At 43.4% G+C, this 21,316-nt stretch overlaps 1 long non-coding RNA gene across 1 annotated transcript in view; it reads left to right on the forward strand.

The window, feature by feature from the left end:
- Positions 1 to 4,975: 4,975 nt before the first annotated feature.
- LOC138742598 (uncharacterized) overlaps positions 4,976 to 21,316 on the forward strand; it is a 35,538-nt gene continuing 19,197 nt past the window's right edge. The window contains exon 1 of the long non-coding RNA XR_011344280.1: positions 4,976 to 5,177. This is a non-coding gene — a long non-coding RNA (uncharacterized lncRNA). The remainder of the gene's footprint in view (positions 5,178 to 21,316) is intronic.

The raw sequence follows: 21,316 nt of genomic DNA on the forward strand, positions 1-21,316 counted from the left end.
CTGTGGAAATTGAGATAAACAAATATGATTTGATTGGGATTACAGAAACATGGCTGCAGGGTGGGCAAGCCTGGGAACTTAACATCCCGGGGTATACGATATTTAGGAGGGATCGGCAAGAAAGCAAAGGGGATGGGGTAGTATTGATGGTGAGAGAAGGGACCGACACGATTGACAGAAAGGATATCAACTCGGAAGATGCAGAATCTATATGGGTAGAACTGAGGAATAGCAAGGGGCGGAAAACGTTAGTGGGGGTGGTATATAGGCCTCCAAATAGTAGTGTAGAGGTGAGGGAAGGCATTAAAAGAGAAGTTAGAAAAGCGTGCAATAAGGGAACAGCTGTCATCATGGGAGACTTTAATTTGCATATAGATTGGACTAGCCAAATTAGTAAAAATACTGAGGAGGAGGAATTCCTTGAACGTTTACGGGACGGTTATCTAGACCAATATGTCGAGGAACCAACTCGGGAGCAGGCCATTTGAGATTGGGTATTATACAATGAAAAGGGGCTAATCAACAATCTTGTTGTACAAGGCCCTTTGGGTAGGAGCGATTACAATATGATCGAATTCTCACTCGACATGGAGAGTGATGAAATTAAAACCGAGACTAATGTCCTGAATTTAAATAAAGGGAATTATGATGGTATGAGACGGGAGTTGAGTAAGAATGATTGGGTGGTGTTTATGGGGGAGTTGACTGTGGATAGACAATGGAAAGCATTCACAGATCTAATGGAGAAATTGCAAAAATCTTTTATACTGGTTTGGCATAAAAATAAACCAAAAAAGGTGACTCAACCGTGGATAACAAGGGAAATTAGAGACAGCATTAGGTTTAAAGAGAGAGCATATCAATTGGCCAAAAAAAGTACCACAACCGAAGACTGGGAGCAGTTCAAGATGCACCAAAGGAGGACGAAGGGATTAATCAAGAGAGCAAAAATAAATTACGAAAGTAAGCTTGAGGCAAATATAAAAACTGACTGCAAAAGCTTTTATAAATATGTCAAGAGGAAAAGATTTGTGAAATCCAGAGTAGGTCCATTGCAGTCGGAATCAGGGGAATATATAATGGGGAATAAGGAAATGGCAGACCAATTAAATTCTTACTTTAGTTCTGTTTTTACAAGAGAGGATACCTCCCAAGGATGTTGGGAAACATAGAGACTAATGCAAGGGAGGAACTGAAAGAAATCAGTATATCTAAGTACATGGTCTTGGGGAAATAGATGGGATTGAAGGCAGATAAATCGCAAGGGCCTGATAATCTACATCCTAGGGTACTTAAGGATGTGGCCATTCAGATAGCAGATGCTTTAAGAATTATTTTCCAGAACTCGATAGACTCAGGATCAGTACCCATGGATTGGAGGGTAGCTAATGTTACCCCACTATTTAAAAAGGGGATAGAGAAAAAGCAGGGAATTATAGGCCGGTGAGCCTTACATCAGTAGTGGGCAAAATGATGGAATCCATTATTAAGGATGTAATAGCGGAGCATATGACTAGCAGAGAAGAGATCGGATGGAGTCAACATGGATTTACAAAAGGTAAATCGTGCTTGACAAATCTATTGGAATTCTTTAAGATGGTGACAGGTAAAATAGACGGGGGAGAGCCAGTGGATGTGGTGTACCTAGACTTCCAAAAGGCCTTCGATAAGGTCCCGCATAAACGACTGGCTTCCAAAATCAAGGCTCATGGGATTGGGGGCAAAGTATTGATGTGGATTGAGAACTGGCTGGCAGGTAGAAGACAGAGAGTTGGGTTAAATGGCTTGTTTTCTGAGTGGCAGGCGGTGACCAGTGGGGTATCACAGGGATCTGTACTGGGACCCCAGCTGTTCACAATTTACATTAATGATCTGGATGAGGGGATTGGATGTAATATCTCCAAATTTGCAGATGACACTAAGCTAGGAGGGGTTGTGTGCACGGAAAAGGGGGTCAGGAAGCTCCAGTGTGATTTGGATAAATTGAGGGACTGGGCAGATACATGGCAAATGCACTACAATGTGGATAAATGTGAGGTTATCCACTTTGGTAATACAAACCGGAGGGCAGATTACTATTTGAATGGCAATAGATTAAGAGATGGGAAAGTGCAGAGAGACCTAGGGGTACTTGTACATCAGTCTCTGAAGGCGAGCATGCAGGTACAGCAGGCGGTTAAAAAGGCAAGTGGTATGTTGGCCTTCATATCAAGAGGGTTTGAGTATAGGAACAAGGATACCTTACTGAAGCTGTACAGGGCCTTGGTGAGACCACACACCTGGAGTATTGTGTGCAGTTTTGGTCACCTTATCTAAGGAAGGATGTTCTTGCAATGGAGGGAGTGCAGAGGCGATTTACCAGGCTGATAACTGGAATGGCAGGAATGATTTATGAGGAAAGATTGCACAAATTGGGATTGTACTTGCTGGAGTTTAGAAGATTGAGAGGGGATCTCATAGACACCTATAAAATTCTGGCAGGACTGGACAGAGTGGATGCACATGGGATGTTTCCAAGGATGGGAAAATCCAGAACCCGGGGCCATGGTTTGAGGATAATAGGCAAACCATTTATGACCGAGATGAGGAGGAATTTCTTGACCCAGAGGGTGGTGAATCTGTGGAATTCATTGCCACAGAGGGCAGTAGAGGCAGGTTCATTAAATATATTTAAGAGGGAATTAGATCTATTTCTTCAGTATAAGGGTATTAAAGGTTACGGAAAGAAGGCGGGGATGGGGTACTGAACTTTAAGATCAGCCATGATCTCATTGAATGGCGGAGCAGGTTCGAAGGGTCGAATGACCTACTCCTGCTCCTATCTTCTATGTTTCTATACTGAGCCACACAGTCATAGGTATGTTGCAAGGAGAGCAAGGTGCCAAGAACTCAGCCATGTGGTGCTCTAGAACTGATGTAAATTGTGGAGGAGATGTTCTTACCAATCCTCACTGATTGTGGACCGGAGGTGAGGAATTACACAGTGGTTATTGAGGCTCATATTTTGGAGTTTTTGATCAGTTTTGAAGGGATGATTGCTGAATTGTAGTCGATAACGAGCAGCTTGGTGGTCACGTCTTTGCTGCTAAAAGTCTGGATACACCCCTGGTCTCTATAAACCTCCAACATTAGTCAATATGTCACCGAATTATGGAAACCAGAGGTGTCCAGGCCTTGGTTAATAAAAAAGGAAGGAAACTCTTTGGGGCCTCATCCGTGCCAGCCAGAGTGCCTTCAGGAATTTATCCCATTTGCCTTTGTTAGCTTATATCCCTCCAAAATGTTCCTATTCATGACGCTGTCCAACTTTCTTTTAAAATTGTACTTCTCTTTAGCACTTCCTCTGGCAGTGCCTTCTAAATGTCCGCTACCCTCTGTATGAATAAAAACTCCCCCTCATGTTCTTTTTAATTCTTTCTCCTGTCACTAAAACTTGTTCTCTAGATTATAAAATGTCCCCAGCCTGTCATAAAGGCTGTGACTATCCACCTTATCTTTGTCTCTCATGATTCATAAACCTTCATAGGATCACCCCCAGTCACCCTAATTCCAAGGAAATATGTCCTCTCCAGTTTCTCCTCATAACTCAAGAGTTCCCTGTTCTTGTGAATCTTTTCTATATCTTCTCTTGCATAATCACATCCTTCTGACCAGAATAGCGTCAAGAAATGTGCACAATATTCCAGGTGTGGTCTCACTGTTATAATTTGACATCTGAATCTTTGACTCAATGGCCCATTGATGAAAGCCACCTTGTCTGCCTGTCTGACCATTTTCAAGGAACTTATGCCCCTCGGACTTGTTTTAGAACATTCCGCTGGCCTTATTATTTCTTGTGTGCATCCTGCCCTACTTTAACTTTCAAAAATCCATCCCTTCAAATTTATTTGAGTTGAATTCCATCTGCCATTCCATTGTTCACTTTCCTAGTTGATCTATATCCTCGACATCTCCAAAGATGTTGCCTTATGCAAATATATTAATTGGCCACCTGCATTCTCATTGAAATTAATAGATATAACAATGGGGACCTTCAGTTGAGGTAATCTGGTATCCTAATTGAATCAGGCTGTTGTATGCCTTCTGACATAAAGCAATGTAGTTGGCTCTGAACTACCTTTTGAAATAATCTCACAATCTGTTGAGTTATATCTTAACTGCTACATTAAAGTAAAAGAAAATGCCAGCTGGACCACCTTGCAAGACAGCGGTGCTAGGTTTTGACGTAATATTACATTCAGTCTACCTTGCAAAGTCCTCCAAATTCTTGTCTGAGGACAGCTGTTCCAGACGATGCACTGAACTTGCTGACAAAGCTGAGCTGATGTATTACCTTCCTCAAGATACACTGCAGTTACTCATCTAGTCCATTTCACCAGCACTTCCCAAACTTATGATTGTTTATAACCTCAAAGGACAAAAGTGAAACAGGTACATGAAGACGTCACTGCTCTAGACTGCTTTCCAACTTACACAATATGGAATAACAGACATTCACTGTTCTTGCAGTGGCCAGAAACCTTTGGAGGTTCTCAGTGTTCTCTTCCGTATTCCCTATTCCAGCTTTCCTAACCCCTTCCCTCTCTATTCACCTAGCCATTCCTCCTCTCCTTGATTGCTGCTGTGCCTTCCCTCCCTTCTCCAACCATCACTTCCTGTCATTGTGACCACACCTTCCTACTACATCTTTGGTCAGACACCTGCTGATATTTTTCCATACCTCGATAAATGGTTCAAGCCCGAAACGTCGGTTACCTATATAAAGGACACTATTTGACCTGATGTTTCTCCAGCATTGTGCTTTTACTTCAGATTCCAAACTTATGCTTTCATTTCTTTGCATTTTCACTTCTTCCTCTTTCTTCTTTTTCACCCTATCATAAGCCCATTTTACACAGACACTTCAATGTGGGAATAATGCTTCTTTATTGCATCATGCCTTCTGTGTAAAAGGCACACAGATTGAATGGGGGGCTGTCATGGTAGTCCTGCCTTTAAGCTGGCAGCTGATGTAGTCACAGTACCAAACCAACATGGTGAGCCAGCAGGCCAGGACCAGGATGGGAAAGGAACTGTATTTGTACCATATTTGACAGCATACAAGAACAACAGACATACAAGACCACCCTCCCCCATTTCAGTGAGGAATATTAAGAATTTTTTTAGTGTATTTACAGGTAAATTTTTAAAACTTGACAAAATGTGCAACTAGGACAACAGCAACTATATATATTTAATAATATTGCTGTAATTTACAAGAGAAAACAGCTTAGCTATAAGCGAAAAAAAAAATTTATGAAAACAAACTGCTGCTGTCGGTCCTTGTGTCCGGTGGCCCGCTGAACCCCTCCCTCCCGGCGGGCCGCTGAACCCCTCCCTCCCGGCGGCCCGCTGAACCTCTCCCTCCCGGCGGCCCGCTGAACCCCTCCCTCCCGGCGGCCCGCTGAACCCCTCCCTCCCGGCGGCCCGCTGAACCCCTCCCTCCCGGCGGCCCGCTGAACCCCTCCCTCCCGGCGGCCCGCTGAACCACTTTCTCCTGGCTGCTCTCTGTCCCATTCTCTCCTGGTGTCCTGCTATCCTCTCTCCAGATGGCCTATTGACTGCTATCTCCCGGTGGCCCATGGATGGCTCCCCCAAGTGGTCTGGCTGTCCCTCTCTTTCGAAGGTGGGGGAGTGAGCTGAGCGGTGGTACCAGTGCAAGGACCGACAGCAAGCTGCCGAGAGAGTCTCCTGACATCCTTCTACTAGCCCCCAGTGCTAGATAATGGTGATGCTGGTGAGCCACGCAGCGAAAATGATCACAGTCGGTGCTACCATCATCACCGTAATTTCAACTTCACACACAAGACCCAAGGGATATTTTTGAACCACTTATATGCCTTAAAATATGGTATGTTATACGTGACACTAGACGCCTATCCTGACCCCGTTAGGTTTCATGTCCCGCCTCTTTTGATCCCAGATTGCTGTGTAAAATGACACACTAGCCCAGTGTTATGCCAACATTGTTTGGTTCAGTGTAAACAAGCAAAGCCGGCTGAAAGACAAGTCTTCTTTATGGAAGTACTGCAGGATCTCTGTGTGAAAAAGGTTTATAGACTTACGCTTTCCTCCTCCACTTTTTCTCCTTGTCTTAAAATTACTTTAAAGTTTGAATGAAATACAACTGATTTGCAAAATGAGCCCTATTTCTCTCTCTACAGACATTTCCTGATTTGTTGAGTATTGGAAACATTTTTGTTTAATTTCAGATTTTCATTACTTTTGCATGTGTAAACGTAATGGATTGAAAATTGTCCTCGCAGAATGTTTCATTGAATGATTTTTTTTCCCCTGAAGAAAGCATAAAAAATAGTTTGACACTGCAGAGAATTGAAACAGCAAAGAAATAAATATCAATTCTCATAGTCTTACATCAAATGGCTTTATCACTGCATGCTTTTAAATCAGAGTATTGAAAGAGGCAGATTGGATCATTTAAAAGCACACATTGTTTGCATGTCAAAACTATCTGTCTGGCACCCTTAACCAAGCAATCTTCAATTATGGTTAGGTAATTCTTTTATTATGTGCACTCAAACCAAATTTAGTTCCCTCCAATCAATTCTCACTTGTAGCATATAAACAAAATTGCTTCAAGCTGAGTTTTCAAGAAACCAGATGTTATATTTTATTTATGTATGCATACCATAAGTGATTTAAAAGTTTAGCTGAGCAAGGATTATTGGAAGACTTTATTCAAAGAATTAAGATTGAAAATATAGTCATGATACTGCAAATTTTTTCAAAGTGAGGTGGTCAACTCAAACTTTATCCACAGTCTTTTGCCACACAAGAGCATCAGCATGTTTCACTCCACTCGCAGAATTTGTTTCACAGGAATACTGCATGTTGTGTTTGGCCTTGCAAACTAGGGTCAAACTCCCCTGCATCAATATGCATTCCACACTATTGAATTTCATCATTTTGTTTCAGGCAGAAATGGAAAAATAGCATGCTTGGAATTGGAATACACAACTATTGTTGCCATCATCCTGTCCACTGCCATTTCGATTAGGGTCTTCAGCTGGGCAGCTTAAGCTCCATCCTGACATGGTTCAAATCAAACCTCTATGATGTTTAAAAAAAATGTAAAGCAGTAATAAGCAGTTCCAAAAACCTCATGCATAAAACCTGAGAAGCATAGCCTTTTAACTACAAACAGGATGCTAGGGTTTGGCGGCATTTAACGGAAGGCAGAGCTCCACTCTTGGAGGAGACTTTGATTCACTTGAAAGATGTCAGCTGATCAGGGAAAAGAATGATAGAATGCCAGCAACACAGAGGAGGGATTGGTAATGTCACATTGAAGGTTTATTGTTGTCTGTTCCCTCACAAATCTGGTTAAAAAGATTTAAATTGTTAGGAAGTTCCTTCTTATTGTATCAATGAAGTTGATGGTTATTGCCCCAAATTTTAATTTTGTTTCAAGACTGCCTTTAATGTTGTTAGAGGACAACAGTCTGAAAGATCAAAATTCTCAACTTATCAACCAAAACAAGGTAAAGTAAATGATAAACCATCAAACCCTCCACTCCCACTGAAAGACAGAAAAGAACTTGCAAGAAAAATCTTAAAAGGTCATGCAAACTGTTGCTTAAGTATCTTCTATGGATGGGTGAAGCTCACAACTGCCTGCTTGCCACAATCAGAGAGGACTGGCGACAAAATCCTCCTCCACAATCACCCTTCACAGACAGTAAGTGTCCAGCAAGGCTGCACAATTGCACCCTATAGATTCCCAGAATATCTATAACCCTGTCGTCAAACACCACTCCAACACCATCTATAAATTCACACACGACCCCGCAATCATAAGCCAGATCTCAAGCGACCATGATTTATCATATAGTAGAGAGATAGATCCAAGAAAACATCAATATCAGCAAATAAAGAAATGGTCACAGACTCCCACAACACAAGTGAAGCTCACTCCCCTAACAATGGTGCCGAGTTGAAGATGATAGACATTTTTAAGTTTCCAGATGTAAACAATTTCAAAGACCTCTCCCAGAACAAACACAGCAACACTTCTGCCTTAGAAGCCAGAGGAAAGTCATGATGTCACCTGCATTGCTCTACAGATGCACCATTGAAAATATTCCGTCATGACGCATCACTACATGATATGAGAACTGCTCCACCCAAGACTGCAAGAAACTGCAGAAATGTGTGAACCCAGCTCAGACCGTCACACAAATCCTTCTCCCACCATCACATTAATCCACGTTTGCTTTGGAAAAGCAGCTAACATATTAAAAGACATCCCACCCAGGTCACAATATCTTCTCCATCCTCCCTCAAGATGAAGATTCACCAGTGTGAGATTAAGTTCAGTCAGATTCAACTGATCTGGTCTCTCTCCCTCTCCCTCCCTTCCTCCAGTTCCACACCCACTTCTCTCTCCATTCAGAGAGCTACACCCTCCCCCTCATTACTTCTCAGCTTTTTTCCCCCGCCCATATCCATCTATGACCTCTTGGCCTGTGCTACTCCCCCTGCACCTTCCTTCCTTCTTCTCCTACCTTTTTATGCAAGTGCATGTGTGCTTTCTGCTCATACCTTGGCAAAGGGCTCAGGCTCAAACTGTTGGTTTCCCTTTGCTTCTTATAGATGCTGGGTGACCTGTTAAATTTTTCCAGCACTTGTGTATTACTCTACAATCACTGCATCTGCAGACTTTCCTTTTTAACTTTCTCACTATAGCCAGTACATGTGACAATAAACTTGAACTTGAATTTGATAGGAAGTACTGAGACTGCATAGACCATAGAATATTAGAGCACATACAAACCCTCTGGTCTATGATGTTATGTTAGCCAATATAATCCTACAAAATTCAACCCATGATGTTGTGCTAAACTGTACTCTATAACAAACAAATCCTTTCCTCCTACATACCCAACACCTTCCATTTTTCTTAGATCCATGTGTCTATCGGAGTCATTTAAATGTCCCTACTGTACCAGCCTCCACCACTGCTTGGGGCAATGCATTCCAGTAAATGCACCTCCACATTTTATACTTTCTCATTTTTCATTTCAAGAAGGGACTAATTCACCCCAAAGAATCAATGCCAGCTCTCAGAGCAATTCCAGACCCCTATTTATTTCCAAAAAATGTATTTTCTCTACAGCCCCACAACCCCGTCAGATCATTCTATCACCCAACTACACTAGGAACAATTAACTGCAGCATTTGCACTAGCCAGCATATGTTACAGATATGGAGCATAACCAGAACACTCAGGAGGATTCCAGGAAGGGAGAAGTTGCAAACTCTACACAAGTCCTTCTGGAGGACTAGCTTAGCCTGTTGGAACTGTGAGTAGCACCTCTGTGCAGCCCACCTGAGCTGATGTACCAATCTTGTCCTCTGTATCTGGGACAGGACAAATTCCTGGAATTATATCCCTCTCCAATTGTGCAAGAGAAATGATTGAATCAGCAAACTGTGCTCTGTCTCTGAAAAACATTCCATTGCTTATTAATTTCCCTTGGAAGAAACTGATATTTTCAACAATTTTTACTCTGCCTCATCATTGCCAGGTCTCTGACACAGTGAAGCGGAATTTCCTGTACATTTCAGAATGAACCAATCTACTTGAGTCATTGAGTCGTACAGTATAGAAATGGACAACTCAGCCGACCTCATCCATGCAGATTTTTGACCCATTTGCACTAATCATATTTGCCCTCATTTGGACGTTAACCTTCCAGGGGTTTTCAGTTTAAGTGTGTCTAAAATCTTCCTTAACATGGTAATTGTATCCGATTCTACCATGTTCTCTCACTGCACCATGATTAGATTTTAGATACAAACCACTCATTGAGTTAGATTTCTATTCAGACTCATTTTTCCTCACTTTAAACCTCTGCCATCTTGTTTCTAGTAGCTCTAACATGAGAAAATTAATGAATACCTATCTTCATAAGTTTATATATCTTTATTGGGTGACTCTTCAGCCTCCTTCACTCCATAGAAAACAAGCCCAGATGATCCAATAATTCCCCACCAATAAAATCCTCCAATCCAGACATCATGATAGTAAATCTTCTCTGTACTCTCCCAAATGTAATCCCATTCTTTCTATAGCATGGCCTTCTGAATTTTAGACCATAGCCCAAGTGTAACATTTTTGTAAAATTTCCGCATATCTTTTTTTTAAAAAAATATAATGGTCTTTGAGTTGGAGACTAGCATGAGAAGGCTTTGGCATGTTGAATTAAGGAGAACTCCAAGGTGTTCTATGTGTATGTGAAGAACAGAAGGATGATGAGAATGAGGGTGGGATTGCTCAAGGATAAAGGAGGTGAAATGTGCCTGGAGGAAAAGGAGGTTGGGAAGGTCAATAATTTGCTTCAGTATTCACAAAAGAAAAGGACCTTGGTCAGGGTGAGATCAGAATAGAACAGGCCTGTGTTCTGGACAATATTGGAGATTACAGAAGAGGAAGTGCTGGATCTTCTTAGAAACATCAAGATTGAAAAGTCCCCGGGCCCAGACGTGATTTATCCCAGGTTGCTGTAGGAAGTGAGAGAAGAGATAACTGGCCATAGGGGATGTGCCGGAGGAATGGAGAATGGCAAATGTAGTCCCCTTGTTTAAAAAGGATAATAGGGAGAATCCTGAGAATTATAGACCAGTGAATCTTACAACCGTGGTGTGCAGATATTGGAGATGATTCTCAAGGTTAGGTTCTTTGAGCATTTGGAGAAGGACAGTCTACTGAAGAATAGTCACCATGGCTTTGTGAAGGGAAGGTCATGCCTCATGAGCCTAATTGTGTTTTTTTGAGGAGGTTAAAAAATAAATTGATGAATGTAGGGTAGTAGATGTAGTCTACATGGATTTTAGCAATGGATTTGATAAGGTCCCTCCTGAGAGGCTCATCTAGTAAGCAGCGAGGCATGGGATTAGTGGAGCCTTGGCTGTGTGGATGTTCTTCCTGGAGGTCAGTAACCAGTAGAGTGTCAGATGGATCTGTTTTGGGGTCCCAGCTCTTTGTGATTTTTATAAATGATGTGGATGAGAGGTGGAAGGATGCTTCAGTAAGTTTGCAGATGACATGAAGGTTGGATGAGTTGTGGATGGAGCTGAAGGTTGGCAAAGGTTACAAAAGGATATAGACAGGATACAGAATTGGGCAAAAAAGTGGCAGATGGAGTTCAATCTGATGTGAGGTGATGCATTTCGAAAGAACAAACCAGCAGGCTGAGTACAGGGTTAATGGCTGGTTACTTAGGAGTGTGGATGTACAGAAGGATTTTGGGGTTCAAATCTATATATCCCTCAGGGTCGCCATACAGGATGATAGGAGAGTTAAGAAGGCCTATGGCATGCTGGGTTTCATTAATAGTGGGATTGAGTTCAGGAGTAGAGAGGTCATGTTTCAACTCCACAAATCTCTGGTGTGACCACACTAAGAGTATTATGTTCAGTTCTGGTCACTTCATTTGAGGAAGAACGTGGAAGCAATGGAGAGAGTGCAGAGGAGATTTAATAGGATGTTGCCTGGATTGGAAAACAAGTTTCACGAGGCAAGGTTAGCAGAACTGGGATTTTTCTCCTTGGAGCATAGAAGGATGAGAAAAGATTTAATGAGGTCTACAAGATTATGAGAGGTATAGATAGGGTGGACAGCCAGCACCTGTTTCCTAGGGCAGGAATGGCAAACACCAGAGGACACATGAACAAATTTAAGGAAAGTTAGGGGAGACATCAGGGTTACCTTTTCACCTTTTTACCCATACGCAGAGTAGTGGGTGCCTAAATTGCCTTGCCTGGGATGGTGGTGGAGGCTGAAACATTAGGGACATTTAAGAAATGCTTAGACAGGCTCATGAATGAAGTAAAAGTAGAGGGTTATGAGCAGGGTAGGTTGAATACTTTTTTCTAGTGATATATGGGTCAGCACCACATCGAGAGCTGAAGGGACTGTACTGTGCTGCAATATTCTACGTTCTACATTCTAGACAATTCCGCTTCTTATTCCTCCCTTCCTTCCTTTCCCTACATTTCTCCCAAATCCTCCCAGCACTTCTCTGTTGACCCCTACTTCTTCCTCGCGCCCTGTCAATTACACCCCACTTTGCCAGTCTTGCACCACAGTTCATACAGTGAAGGTTAAAGCATTCTTACATTGGACCACTTTCTACTGCAATTGTTATTGTGAACAAAGGATTGGAGAAAAAAAAGTCAATGTGAATGCTGACAACCAAAATTTATCCTCTGAACACTAACAAATGAACAATTGAAATATTGGCAGACAAATTAGCTTTCAAGGTTAGAATTTGAAATATTAATCAGGTTTCAGTCTTGAAGAGAATTCTCATGGTTATTGTAATCTGAAGGTGCAAACCGTAGAGCTATATTCTACAGCACAGAAATATGCCTTATGGCCCATCTAGTCTGTGCCAAAATATTATTCTGCTTTGACTTGCACCTGGAGCATAGCCCTTCATACCCTCCCATTTTTCTCAATCATCATAATCATGTGTGTATTCATCACTTCAAATGGGAGCTCCTTCAACACTTTCACCCACTCTGTTGTGAAGTTCCCCTGAATGTTACCCCCCCCCACTTAAATATCTCACCTTTAACCCTTAGCCCATATCCTCCAGTTCTTTTCTTACCTAACCTCAGTGGAAAAGACTGCTTACATTTAATGTTCACTGCTTTCTGTAAAACTTTCTCACCTTTTCTTTCCCTCCCCCTTTCCAGTCTTTCCAGTTTTCCCCTCCCTTCCCCCTTTACCCACCTAGCCATCCCTCCTCCCCAATCACTACTGCCCCTCCTTCCCCTCTCCACCTATCATCTCCTGCCGCCACCACCACCACCACCACCCCCCAACATCTTTTTGTTCAGACACCTGCCAACATTCTCTCATACCTTGAAGGGCTCAAGCCCAAAACGTCTGTTATGTCTTTGCTAGATAAAGGACACTGTTTAACCTGCCGAGTTTCTCCAGCATTTTGCTTACATTTACACTATCAATACCCTCATGATTTTATATACCTTTAGAAAATCTCCCTTCATTCTTCTGTGCTCCAGGGAACAAAGTCCTAAACTGTATAATCTATCCCTGTATTTCCAAATCCTCTGCTTCCTACCAATCAGCCAATGCTCTATCCATGACAAAATGTTTCCTGTTATACCAAAGGCTCTTACCTTGTTAAGTTGCCTTGTGTGTGGCACCTTGTCAAATGCCTTCTGAATATCCAAACACACACAACATCCACTGCATCTCTCTTATCTAGCCTGTTTGTCACTTCCTTGAAGAACTCCAAGCTCTCTAATCACCTCTGGTGCATTACCGGTACACAACACCCAATCCAATACAGCTGATCCCCCACTAGACTCACCATCCACTTTTATTCAGCCTGTTTCTCATTTCCACAAACAATTCCTGAAATTTATCAAGCAAGATTTTCCCTCAGGGAAACCATGCCGACTTTGGCCCATCTTGTCACTTGCCACCTATTAGTCTGTAAACTCATCCTTGACAATAGATGCCAGCATCTTTCCGACCACTGATGTCACACTAACCAATCTATTATTTTCTTTCTGCTGTTGCCCTCCCTTCTTGAATGGTGGGGAGACATTTGCAAGCTTTCTACTAACATACATTACAAACCCACCATCTCCCACAACTACCTGGACTACACTTCCTCACACCCTGTCCCCTGCAAGGATTCAATTCCCTTCTTGCAATTTCTCCATCTCCGCTGCATCTGGCCCCAAGATGAAGTCTATCAGTCCAGATTTTCTGAAATGTCTGCCTCCTTCCACAAACGTGCCTTTCCCTCCACCACTATCAACTCAGCCCTTAACCGGACCACCTCTATTTCCCATTCATCTGCCCTGGCCCCCTATGTTCCCAGATGCAACAAACACAGGATTCCCCCTTGTCCTTAGCTACCACCCGACCAGCCTTTGCATTCAACACATTATCTTCCAGAATTTCCTGCACTTACAACAGGATCCCAAAACCAGACACATCTTCCCCTCTCCCCCTCCTCTCTCTTCCATGGGGTCTGTTCCCCCCCATGACTCCCTTGTGTACTCATCCCTCCCCACCAATCACATTCAACCCAGATTGGGAGATCACTTCACTGAGCACCTTCGCTCTGTTCATACCAGTCACAGGAAACTCCTGATGGCCAACTATTTCACTTCTGCGTCCCACTCCCATACTCACATGTCTATCATTAGCCTCATGTACTATCCCAGCAAGATCACCCATCTGGGCACTCTCCGGCCAGAGGACATTAGCATTGTCGGGTTTCTATTAACCTGCTCTCCCTTTCCCTCCCCCCCCACCTCCTTTCCCTTCCGCTTGTCTTCTTTCCCTCAGCTCCCAACCCCTTCTCTTTCTTCACCAACCATTCCTTCTCCCCTGCTTGCTGCTGTGCCCTCCATCCCTTCTCCACACATTACCTCCTGCCTTTGTTTCCATGCTGCTCCCCCTGCACCTCTCCTCTCACCTTTTCATTCGATGCCTGCCAACAATTTTCCATACGTTGATGAAGGTCTCAAGCCCAAAGCATCGGAGATGTATTTTTAACTTTGCTATATAAAAATCACTGTTTGACCTGTTGAGTTTCTCCAGAATTGTTGTTTTACTTTGATTTTCCAGTCCTCTGGAATCATACTAGAATCTATTGATCCTGAGGTTCATTACCAATGCTTCCACAATCTCTACTGTTACTTCTTTCAGAGTCAGAGGCTGGAATCCATCTGGTCAGGGAGAAGTGTCCACACTTTGATCATTCATCTTCAATCTTGCACTCATTACCCTTCCCTTTGACATCTGGCACACTGCTAATGTCTTCCAGAAAGAAGACTGATGGAAAATATTCATTTAGTTCCTTTCCCATCTCTGTTTCCCATTATTTTTCTCTAGCGTCATTTTCTAATGGTCCTATATCTACTCTCACCTCCCTTTCACTCTTCATACAATCGAAGAAGCTACTCATTTCCTCTTTGATATTATTTGGTAACCTATTTTCATATTTTACCTTTTGCCTCCTTATGAGATTTTGGCTTTTTTTAAATAAATTCCTCATCTTCCATCTTCCCACTAATGTTTGTTTCCTTGTATGCACCCTTTTGTTTTTACATTGGCTTTGTCTTCTCTTGTCAGCCATAGTTGTGACATTTTTCCATTCAAACATTTCCTCTTCTTTGGTATATATTTATCCTTCATCTTCCTCATTTCTAGCAGAATCTCCATCCATTGCTGTTCTTCCATCTTCTCTACTTATGTCCCTTTCCAATCTACTTTGGGCAGCCTAATTCCCTTTACTCCACTGAAATGTCAACACATCTGACTTTAGTTTCTCCTTGTTAAATCTGAAATTGAACTCTTAACACATTGTGATCACTAGCCCCGAATGGTGGCCTTTAGCCTAAACTCTCTAATCATCTCTGGTGCATTACACAAAACCCAATTCAATACAGCCAATCGCATCGTGGGGCTCATCAACAAGCTGCTCTAAAAAGTGAACACATAGGCTTTCTACAAATTCTCTCTTGAGATCCAGTAATAACCTGGCTTTCCACGCATGTTGAAATTCCCCAATGACTACCACATCATTGCCCTTCAGACAACTTTTCTACAGGTAGACCCCAACTTATGATGGGGTTCTGTTCGAGGACTAGCATCCTAAATTGAAATTATCATAAGTCAGGGTTTACTTTTACAGGTAGTATTCTGCCTTGTCCCTGCTGGGAGCCCAAGGTGGTGCTGGGTAACTAGGTGTCACCTTGCATCCTATGTTGAGATTTGGAATGCATACATAGATCCCCCTCCCCCTTCCCCCATCCTTCCCCATCCCTCCCCTCCCCCCTCCCCCTCTCCCCCCCTTCATCTCCTCCATCTTCCCCCCTCTCCCCCCTCCATCTTCCCCCTTCCCCCTCCATCTTCCCCCTTCCCCCTCCATCTTCCCCCTTCCCCCCTCCATCTTCCCCCTTCCCCCCTCCCCCTCACCCCTCCCCTCACCCCTCCCCTCACCCCTCCCCTCACCCCTCCCCTCACCCCTCCCCTCACCCCTCCCCTCACCCCTCCCCTCACCCCTCCCCCCTCCCCTCACCCCTCCCCTCACCCCTCCCCTCACCCCTCCCCTCACCCCTCCCCTCACCCCTCCCCTCACCCCTCCCCTCACCCCTCCCCCTCCCTCCCCCCCCTCTCTCCCCCCCCTCCCTCCCCCCTCCCTCCCCCCCTCCCTCCCCCCTCCCTCCCCCCTCCCTCCCCCCTCCCCCCACTCCCTCCCCCCCTCTCTCCCCCCCTCCCTCCCCCCCTCTCTCCCCCCCTCTCTCCCCCCCTCCCTCCTCCCCTCTCCCCCTCTCCCCCCTCCCTCCCTCCCTCCCCCCTCCCTCCCTCCCCCCCTCCCCCCTCCCTCCCCCCTCCCTCCCTCCCCCCTCCCCCCCTCCCCCCCTCCCCCCTCCCTCCCCCCTCCCTCCCTCCCCCCCTCCCTCCCCCCCTCCCTCCCCCCCTCCCCCTCACCTCTCTCCCCCCCTCCCCTCTCTCCCCCTCCCCTCTCTCCCCCCCTCCCCTCTCTCCCCCCTCACCTCTCTCCCCCCCCTCCCCTCTCTCCCCCCCTCCCCTCTCTCCCCCCTCCCCCCTCTCTCCCCCTCTCTCCCCCCTCCCCCTCTCTCCCCCTCCCCCCTCTCTCCCCCATCCCCCTCTCTCCCCCTCCCCCCTCTCTCCCCCCTCCCCTCTCTCTCCCCCCTCCCCACCTCTCTTCCCCCCCTCCCCACCTCTCTTCCCCCCCTCCCCACCTCTCTTCCCCCCCCTCTCCCTGTGCTCTGCCTCCTCCCCCACCCCCGCCTCCTCTCCTTGATCCAATTTACAATATTATCACCCAGATCATTAATATAGATGACAAAAAACAATGGACTCAGCACCAATCACTGAGGCACCCCACTAGTCACAAAAATCCAGTCTGAGAAGGCAAGCATCCACTACCACTTTCTGGCTTCTCTCAAAGCCAACATTTGATCCAATTTACTACCTCATCCTGAACACTGAGTGAATGAACCTTTTTAGCCAACGTTCAATGCAGGATCTTGTCAAAGACATTACTAAAGAATAAGTAAGCAAGATCCATGGCTTTTGCTTCATCAACTTTCCTGGTAACTTACTTAAAAAATACTACAAGATTGGTTAAGCATGACCTACCATGTAAAACCTCATGTTAACCAATTCAAATCAATCCCTGCTCATCCAAGTATTTGTACAACCTCAAAACTCTTTAATCAATAGAAACCATCAATTGGAGAGGCCACAGAACCATAGAACATTACAGAAAACAGGTACTTCTGCCCTTCTAGTCTGTGTCGAATTATTATTCTGCCTAGTCCCACTGACCTGCTCTCAATTCAGTTCTCCATATCCCTCCTATCCAGACATTTGTCTAACTTTTTTTCTTCAATTTTGAAATTGAGCCCACATTCACACTTCAGCTGTCAGCTCATTCCACACTCCTACTATACTTTATGTGAAGAAGTTACCCCCAAATGTTTCCCCTTTCACTCTCATCTAATGTCACTGGTTTATATCTCACCTCTTTGTTCTTTCTTTGGCTTAAGCATCCTTGCATTTACTCTATACCCCTCAATTTGTATATTTGTAAACCTCTATCAAATCTGTCCTCCATGGAATAAAGTACTAACCTGTTTAACCTTTCCCTGTAACTCAGATCCTGAAGTCCCGGCAACATCCTATAATTTTTTTTTCTTTCAACCGAAGGCCATTAAAAGTATATGCAATTTAAATATTACCATATGTAAACATTAAAAATTATAGAATGGATACAAGCCCCATCTAGTCCATGCCGAACATCTTCTTCGACCTAGTCCCATTGACCCTCACTCGGCCCATAGCCATCCACACCCCTCTCATCCATATACCTACCCAACTTTTCCTTAAATATTAAAATTAAACCTGCATTTACCACTTCGAGCAGATGCATATTCCACACTTTCACCATCCTCTGAGTGAAGAAATTCCCTTTCATGTTACCTCTAAACTTTTCCCCCTTCATTCTCAATCCATATCCACTTGTTTGAATGTCCTCCTCTCTCAATGGAAAAAGCCTGCCCACATTGACTCTAACTGTCCATCTCAATTTTAAATACATCTATCAAATCACCCCTCAATCACCTACACTCCAGGGAATAATGTCCCAGCCTGCTCAACCTTTCACTATAACTCAAACCCTGAAACTCTGGCAACATTCTCATAAACCTCTATACTATTTATATCTATCCTATAATTCAGTGACCAAAACTGCACACAATATCTCAAATTTGGCCTCACCAATGCCTTATACAACTTCAACATAACATCCCCACTCCTGTATTTTATACTCTGATTTATGAAAGCCAACATACCAAATGCTGTCTTCATCACCCTATCCACATGTGATTCAGCTTTCAGGGAATTACGAACCATAATTCCTAAATCCCTTTGCTCTACTTCACTCCTCACTTGTCTACCATTTAACGTGTATAACCTTTGCTAATTAGTCCTACCAAAATGTAGCACCTCACATTTATCAGTATTATACCCCATCTGCCACTTTTCAGCCCACTTTTCTAAATGTCCCATATCCCACTGCAAGTTTTAATAACCTTCTTCACTGTCCACAACACCACAAATCTTCATATTATCAGCATACTTGCTTATCCAATTTATCATCCCAACATCTAGATCATTAATATACATGACAAACAACAATGGACCCAGTACCATTCCCTGAGGCACTCCACTAGTCACCTGCCTCTAATTTCACAAACAATTTTCCACCACTACTCTCTGGCATCTCCCATCCAACCATTGTTGAATCCATTTCACTACTTTGACATAAATATCTAACGCTTGAACCTTCCTAACTAACCCCTTATGTGGAACCTTGACAAAGGCCTTAAGTCCATATAGACAACATCCACAGCCTTCCCCTCATCAACCATATTAGTAATTTCTTCAAAAAACTCTAAAAGATTTGATAAACATGATCTACTAGGTAGAAAACCATACTGACTACTCCTAATCAATATCTGTCTTTCCAAATAATTGTATGTGCCATCTCTAAGGATCCTCTCCATTTATTTATCCCCACTGATGTCAGATTCACAACCTATAATTACTAGGTTAACTTTGAGCCTTTTTTAAACACCAGAACAAAATGAGCCACCCTCCATTCCTCCGGCACCTCCCCTGTGGCCAGTGACATTTTAAATATTTCTGTCAGAGCCCCCACTATTTATACACCAACCTCCCTCAAGGTCCTAGGGAATAACTTGTTAGGACCTGGAGATATATCCCTCTTTATTCTCTTTAAAATAGCCAATACTACTTCCTCATTAATCTGTATATTATCCATGACTTCACTACTAGATTTCCTTACTTCACCTGGCTCAATATTCCTTTCCTTGCTGAATAATGAAGAAAAAATCTTCAAGGGCCCAATTTTATCCCTCACTATTCTTTTACTTTTGATGTACCTGTAGAAACCCTTTCTATTTATTTTTACCTTGGACACCAAAGTAGTCTCATATCCTTTTTTAACCTTTCTATTTTCTTCCTTAAGATTTTTTAATTTTTTTTTTTAAAAAAACACTCCTTTATGCCTCAAGCACCTCATTTATTCCCTGCTGTCTATACCTGTTGTACATATCCATCTTCCTACGAACCAAATTCCCAATATTCTTTAAAAATCAAGGCTTCCTATATTTTCTAACCTTTCCTTTAATCTTCACAGGGACATATTGACTCTGTACTCTCAAAATTTCCCCTTTGAGTATCCTCCCATGTTGCATCTTTCCCAGAAAATAAATTATCCAAATCCACACTCTCTAAATCCTTTCACATCTCTTCGAAATTTGCTTTATTCCAATCGAGAATCTTAACCTTAGGCCCAGCCTTACCCTTCTCCATTATTAACATAAAACTAATGGTATTATGATCACTAGACCTACAGTGTTCCCCAACACCTGACATCACATTTCCTAATAGGAGATCCAGTTAGTTCTTCTATATTTTGATTTAGAAAACTTTCCTGAACACATTTGACAAACTCCAACTCATCCAGCCCTTTTACAGTATAGGCATCCCAGTCAATGTGTGTAAAGTTTAAAATCTCCTATAATCACCACCTTACATTTATTGCACATATATGCAATCTCCTTACAAATTTGCTCCTCTAATTCCCTCAGCCCATTAGCTGGTTGGTCTATAATACACTCCCATTAGTGTTTTCATGCCTTTCCCATTCCTCAATTCCACCCAAATAGCCTCACTGAATGAGCCCTCCAATCTATCCTGCCATAGGACCCCTGTAATGTTTTCTCTAGCAAGCAATGCAATTCCTTCAACTTTTATCCCCTCCTGTTCTATCACACCTAAAACAACAGAATCCTGGAATATTTAGTGCCAATCATGGCCCTCCAGCAACTGAGTTTCATAGATGGATACTATATCATATTTCCATGTGACAATCCAGGATCTAAGCTCATCCTCCTTGCATTGAAATATATACACAAGAGAATGTCCCCAGATTCACTCCTTATATTACCATCTATTTTTACATCACACCTCTCCCCTTTTTCATTAAATTTAATATTCTGGTTCCTCTCTCCCATCAAATCTAGGTGTTTTTCTACCCGATCTCATCCAGAAAACTTATCTGCTCCCATAACCAGTGAGTCCCCAATTACAAGAGCTCTCCTCTTTTCCCCATTCCCTTCAGAGCTGAGGACCCAGCCCTCATGCCAGAGACCTGACCACCACAACTTGCCCCTGATAGGTCATATCCCACCCCACCCCTACCCCTACCAAAAGTATCTATGTTAAGGAGAAAGGCCTCAGGGGTACTCTGCACTGTCTGTCTTCCCCCCTTCCCTTTCCTCACAATCACCCATTTAGCTGACTCCTGTCTGTTTGGGGGTGACTGTCTCCTTATAACTTTTATCTATGATTGCCTCTGCCACCATTATGATCTGAAGCACATTCAGATGCCACACCAGTTCCCTAACACAGTCTCTAAGGAGTTGCACCTGGATGCACCTTTTGCATATTTGTGCTCTCCCTGGCCTCCCAAATCCTGCAATCAAAGCACTGAACTACACCAAATGTCTCCATTACCTACTTTAAAATTAAATTAATTAAAATAAACTTACCAACCTTACCTCACTGGGAGCACTTACCTTAGCCTCAACGAAGCCTCTCGAGCCAAAGCCTTGAAGTCCCATTCCTTCACTACACCACTCACTC

This window comes from Narcine bancroftii, chromosome 1 (genome assembly GCF_036971445.1).
Source record: "Narcine bancroftii isolate sNarBan1 chromosome 1, sNarBan1.hap1, whole genome shotgun sequence".
Lineage (NCBI taxonomy): Eukaryota > Metazoa > Chordata > Chondrichthyes > Torpediniformes > Narcinidae > Narcine > Narcine bancroftii.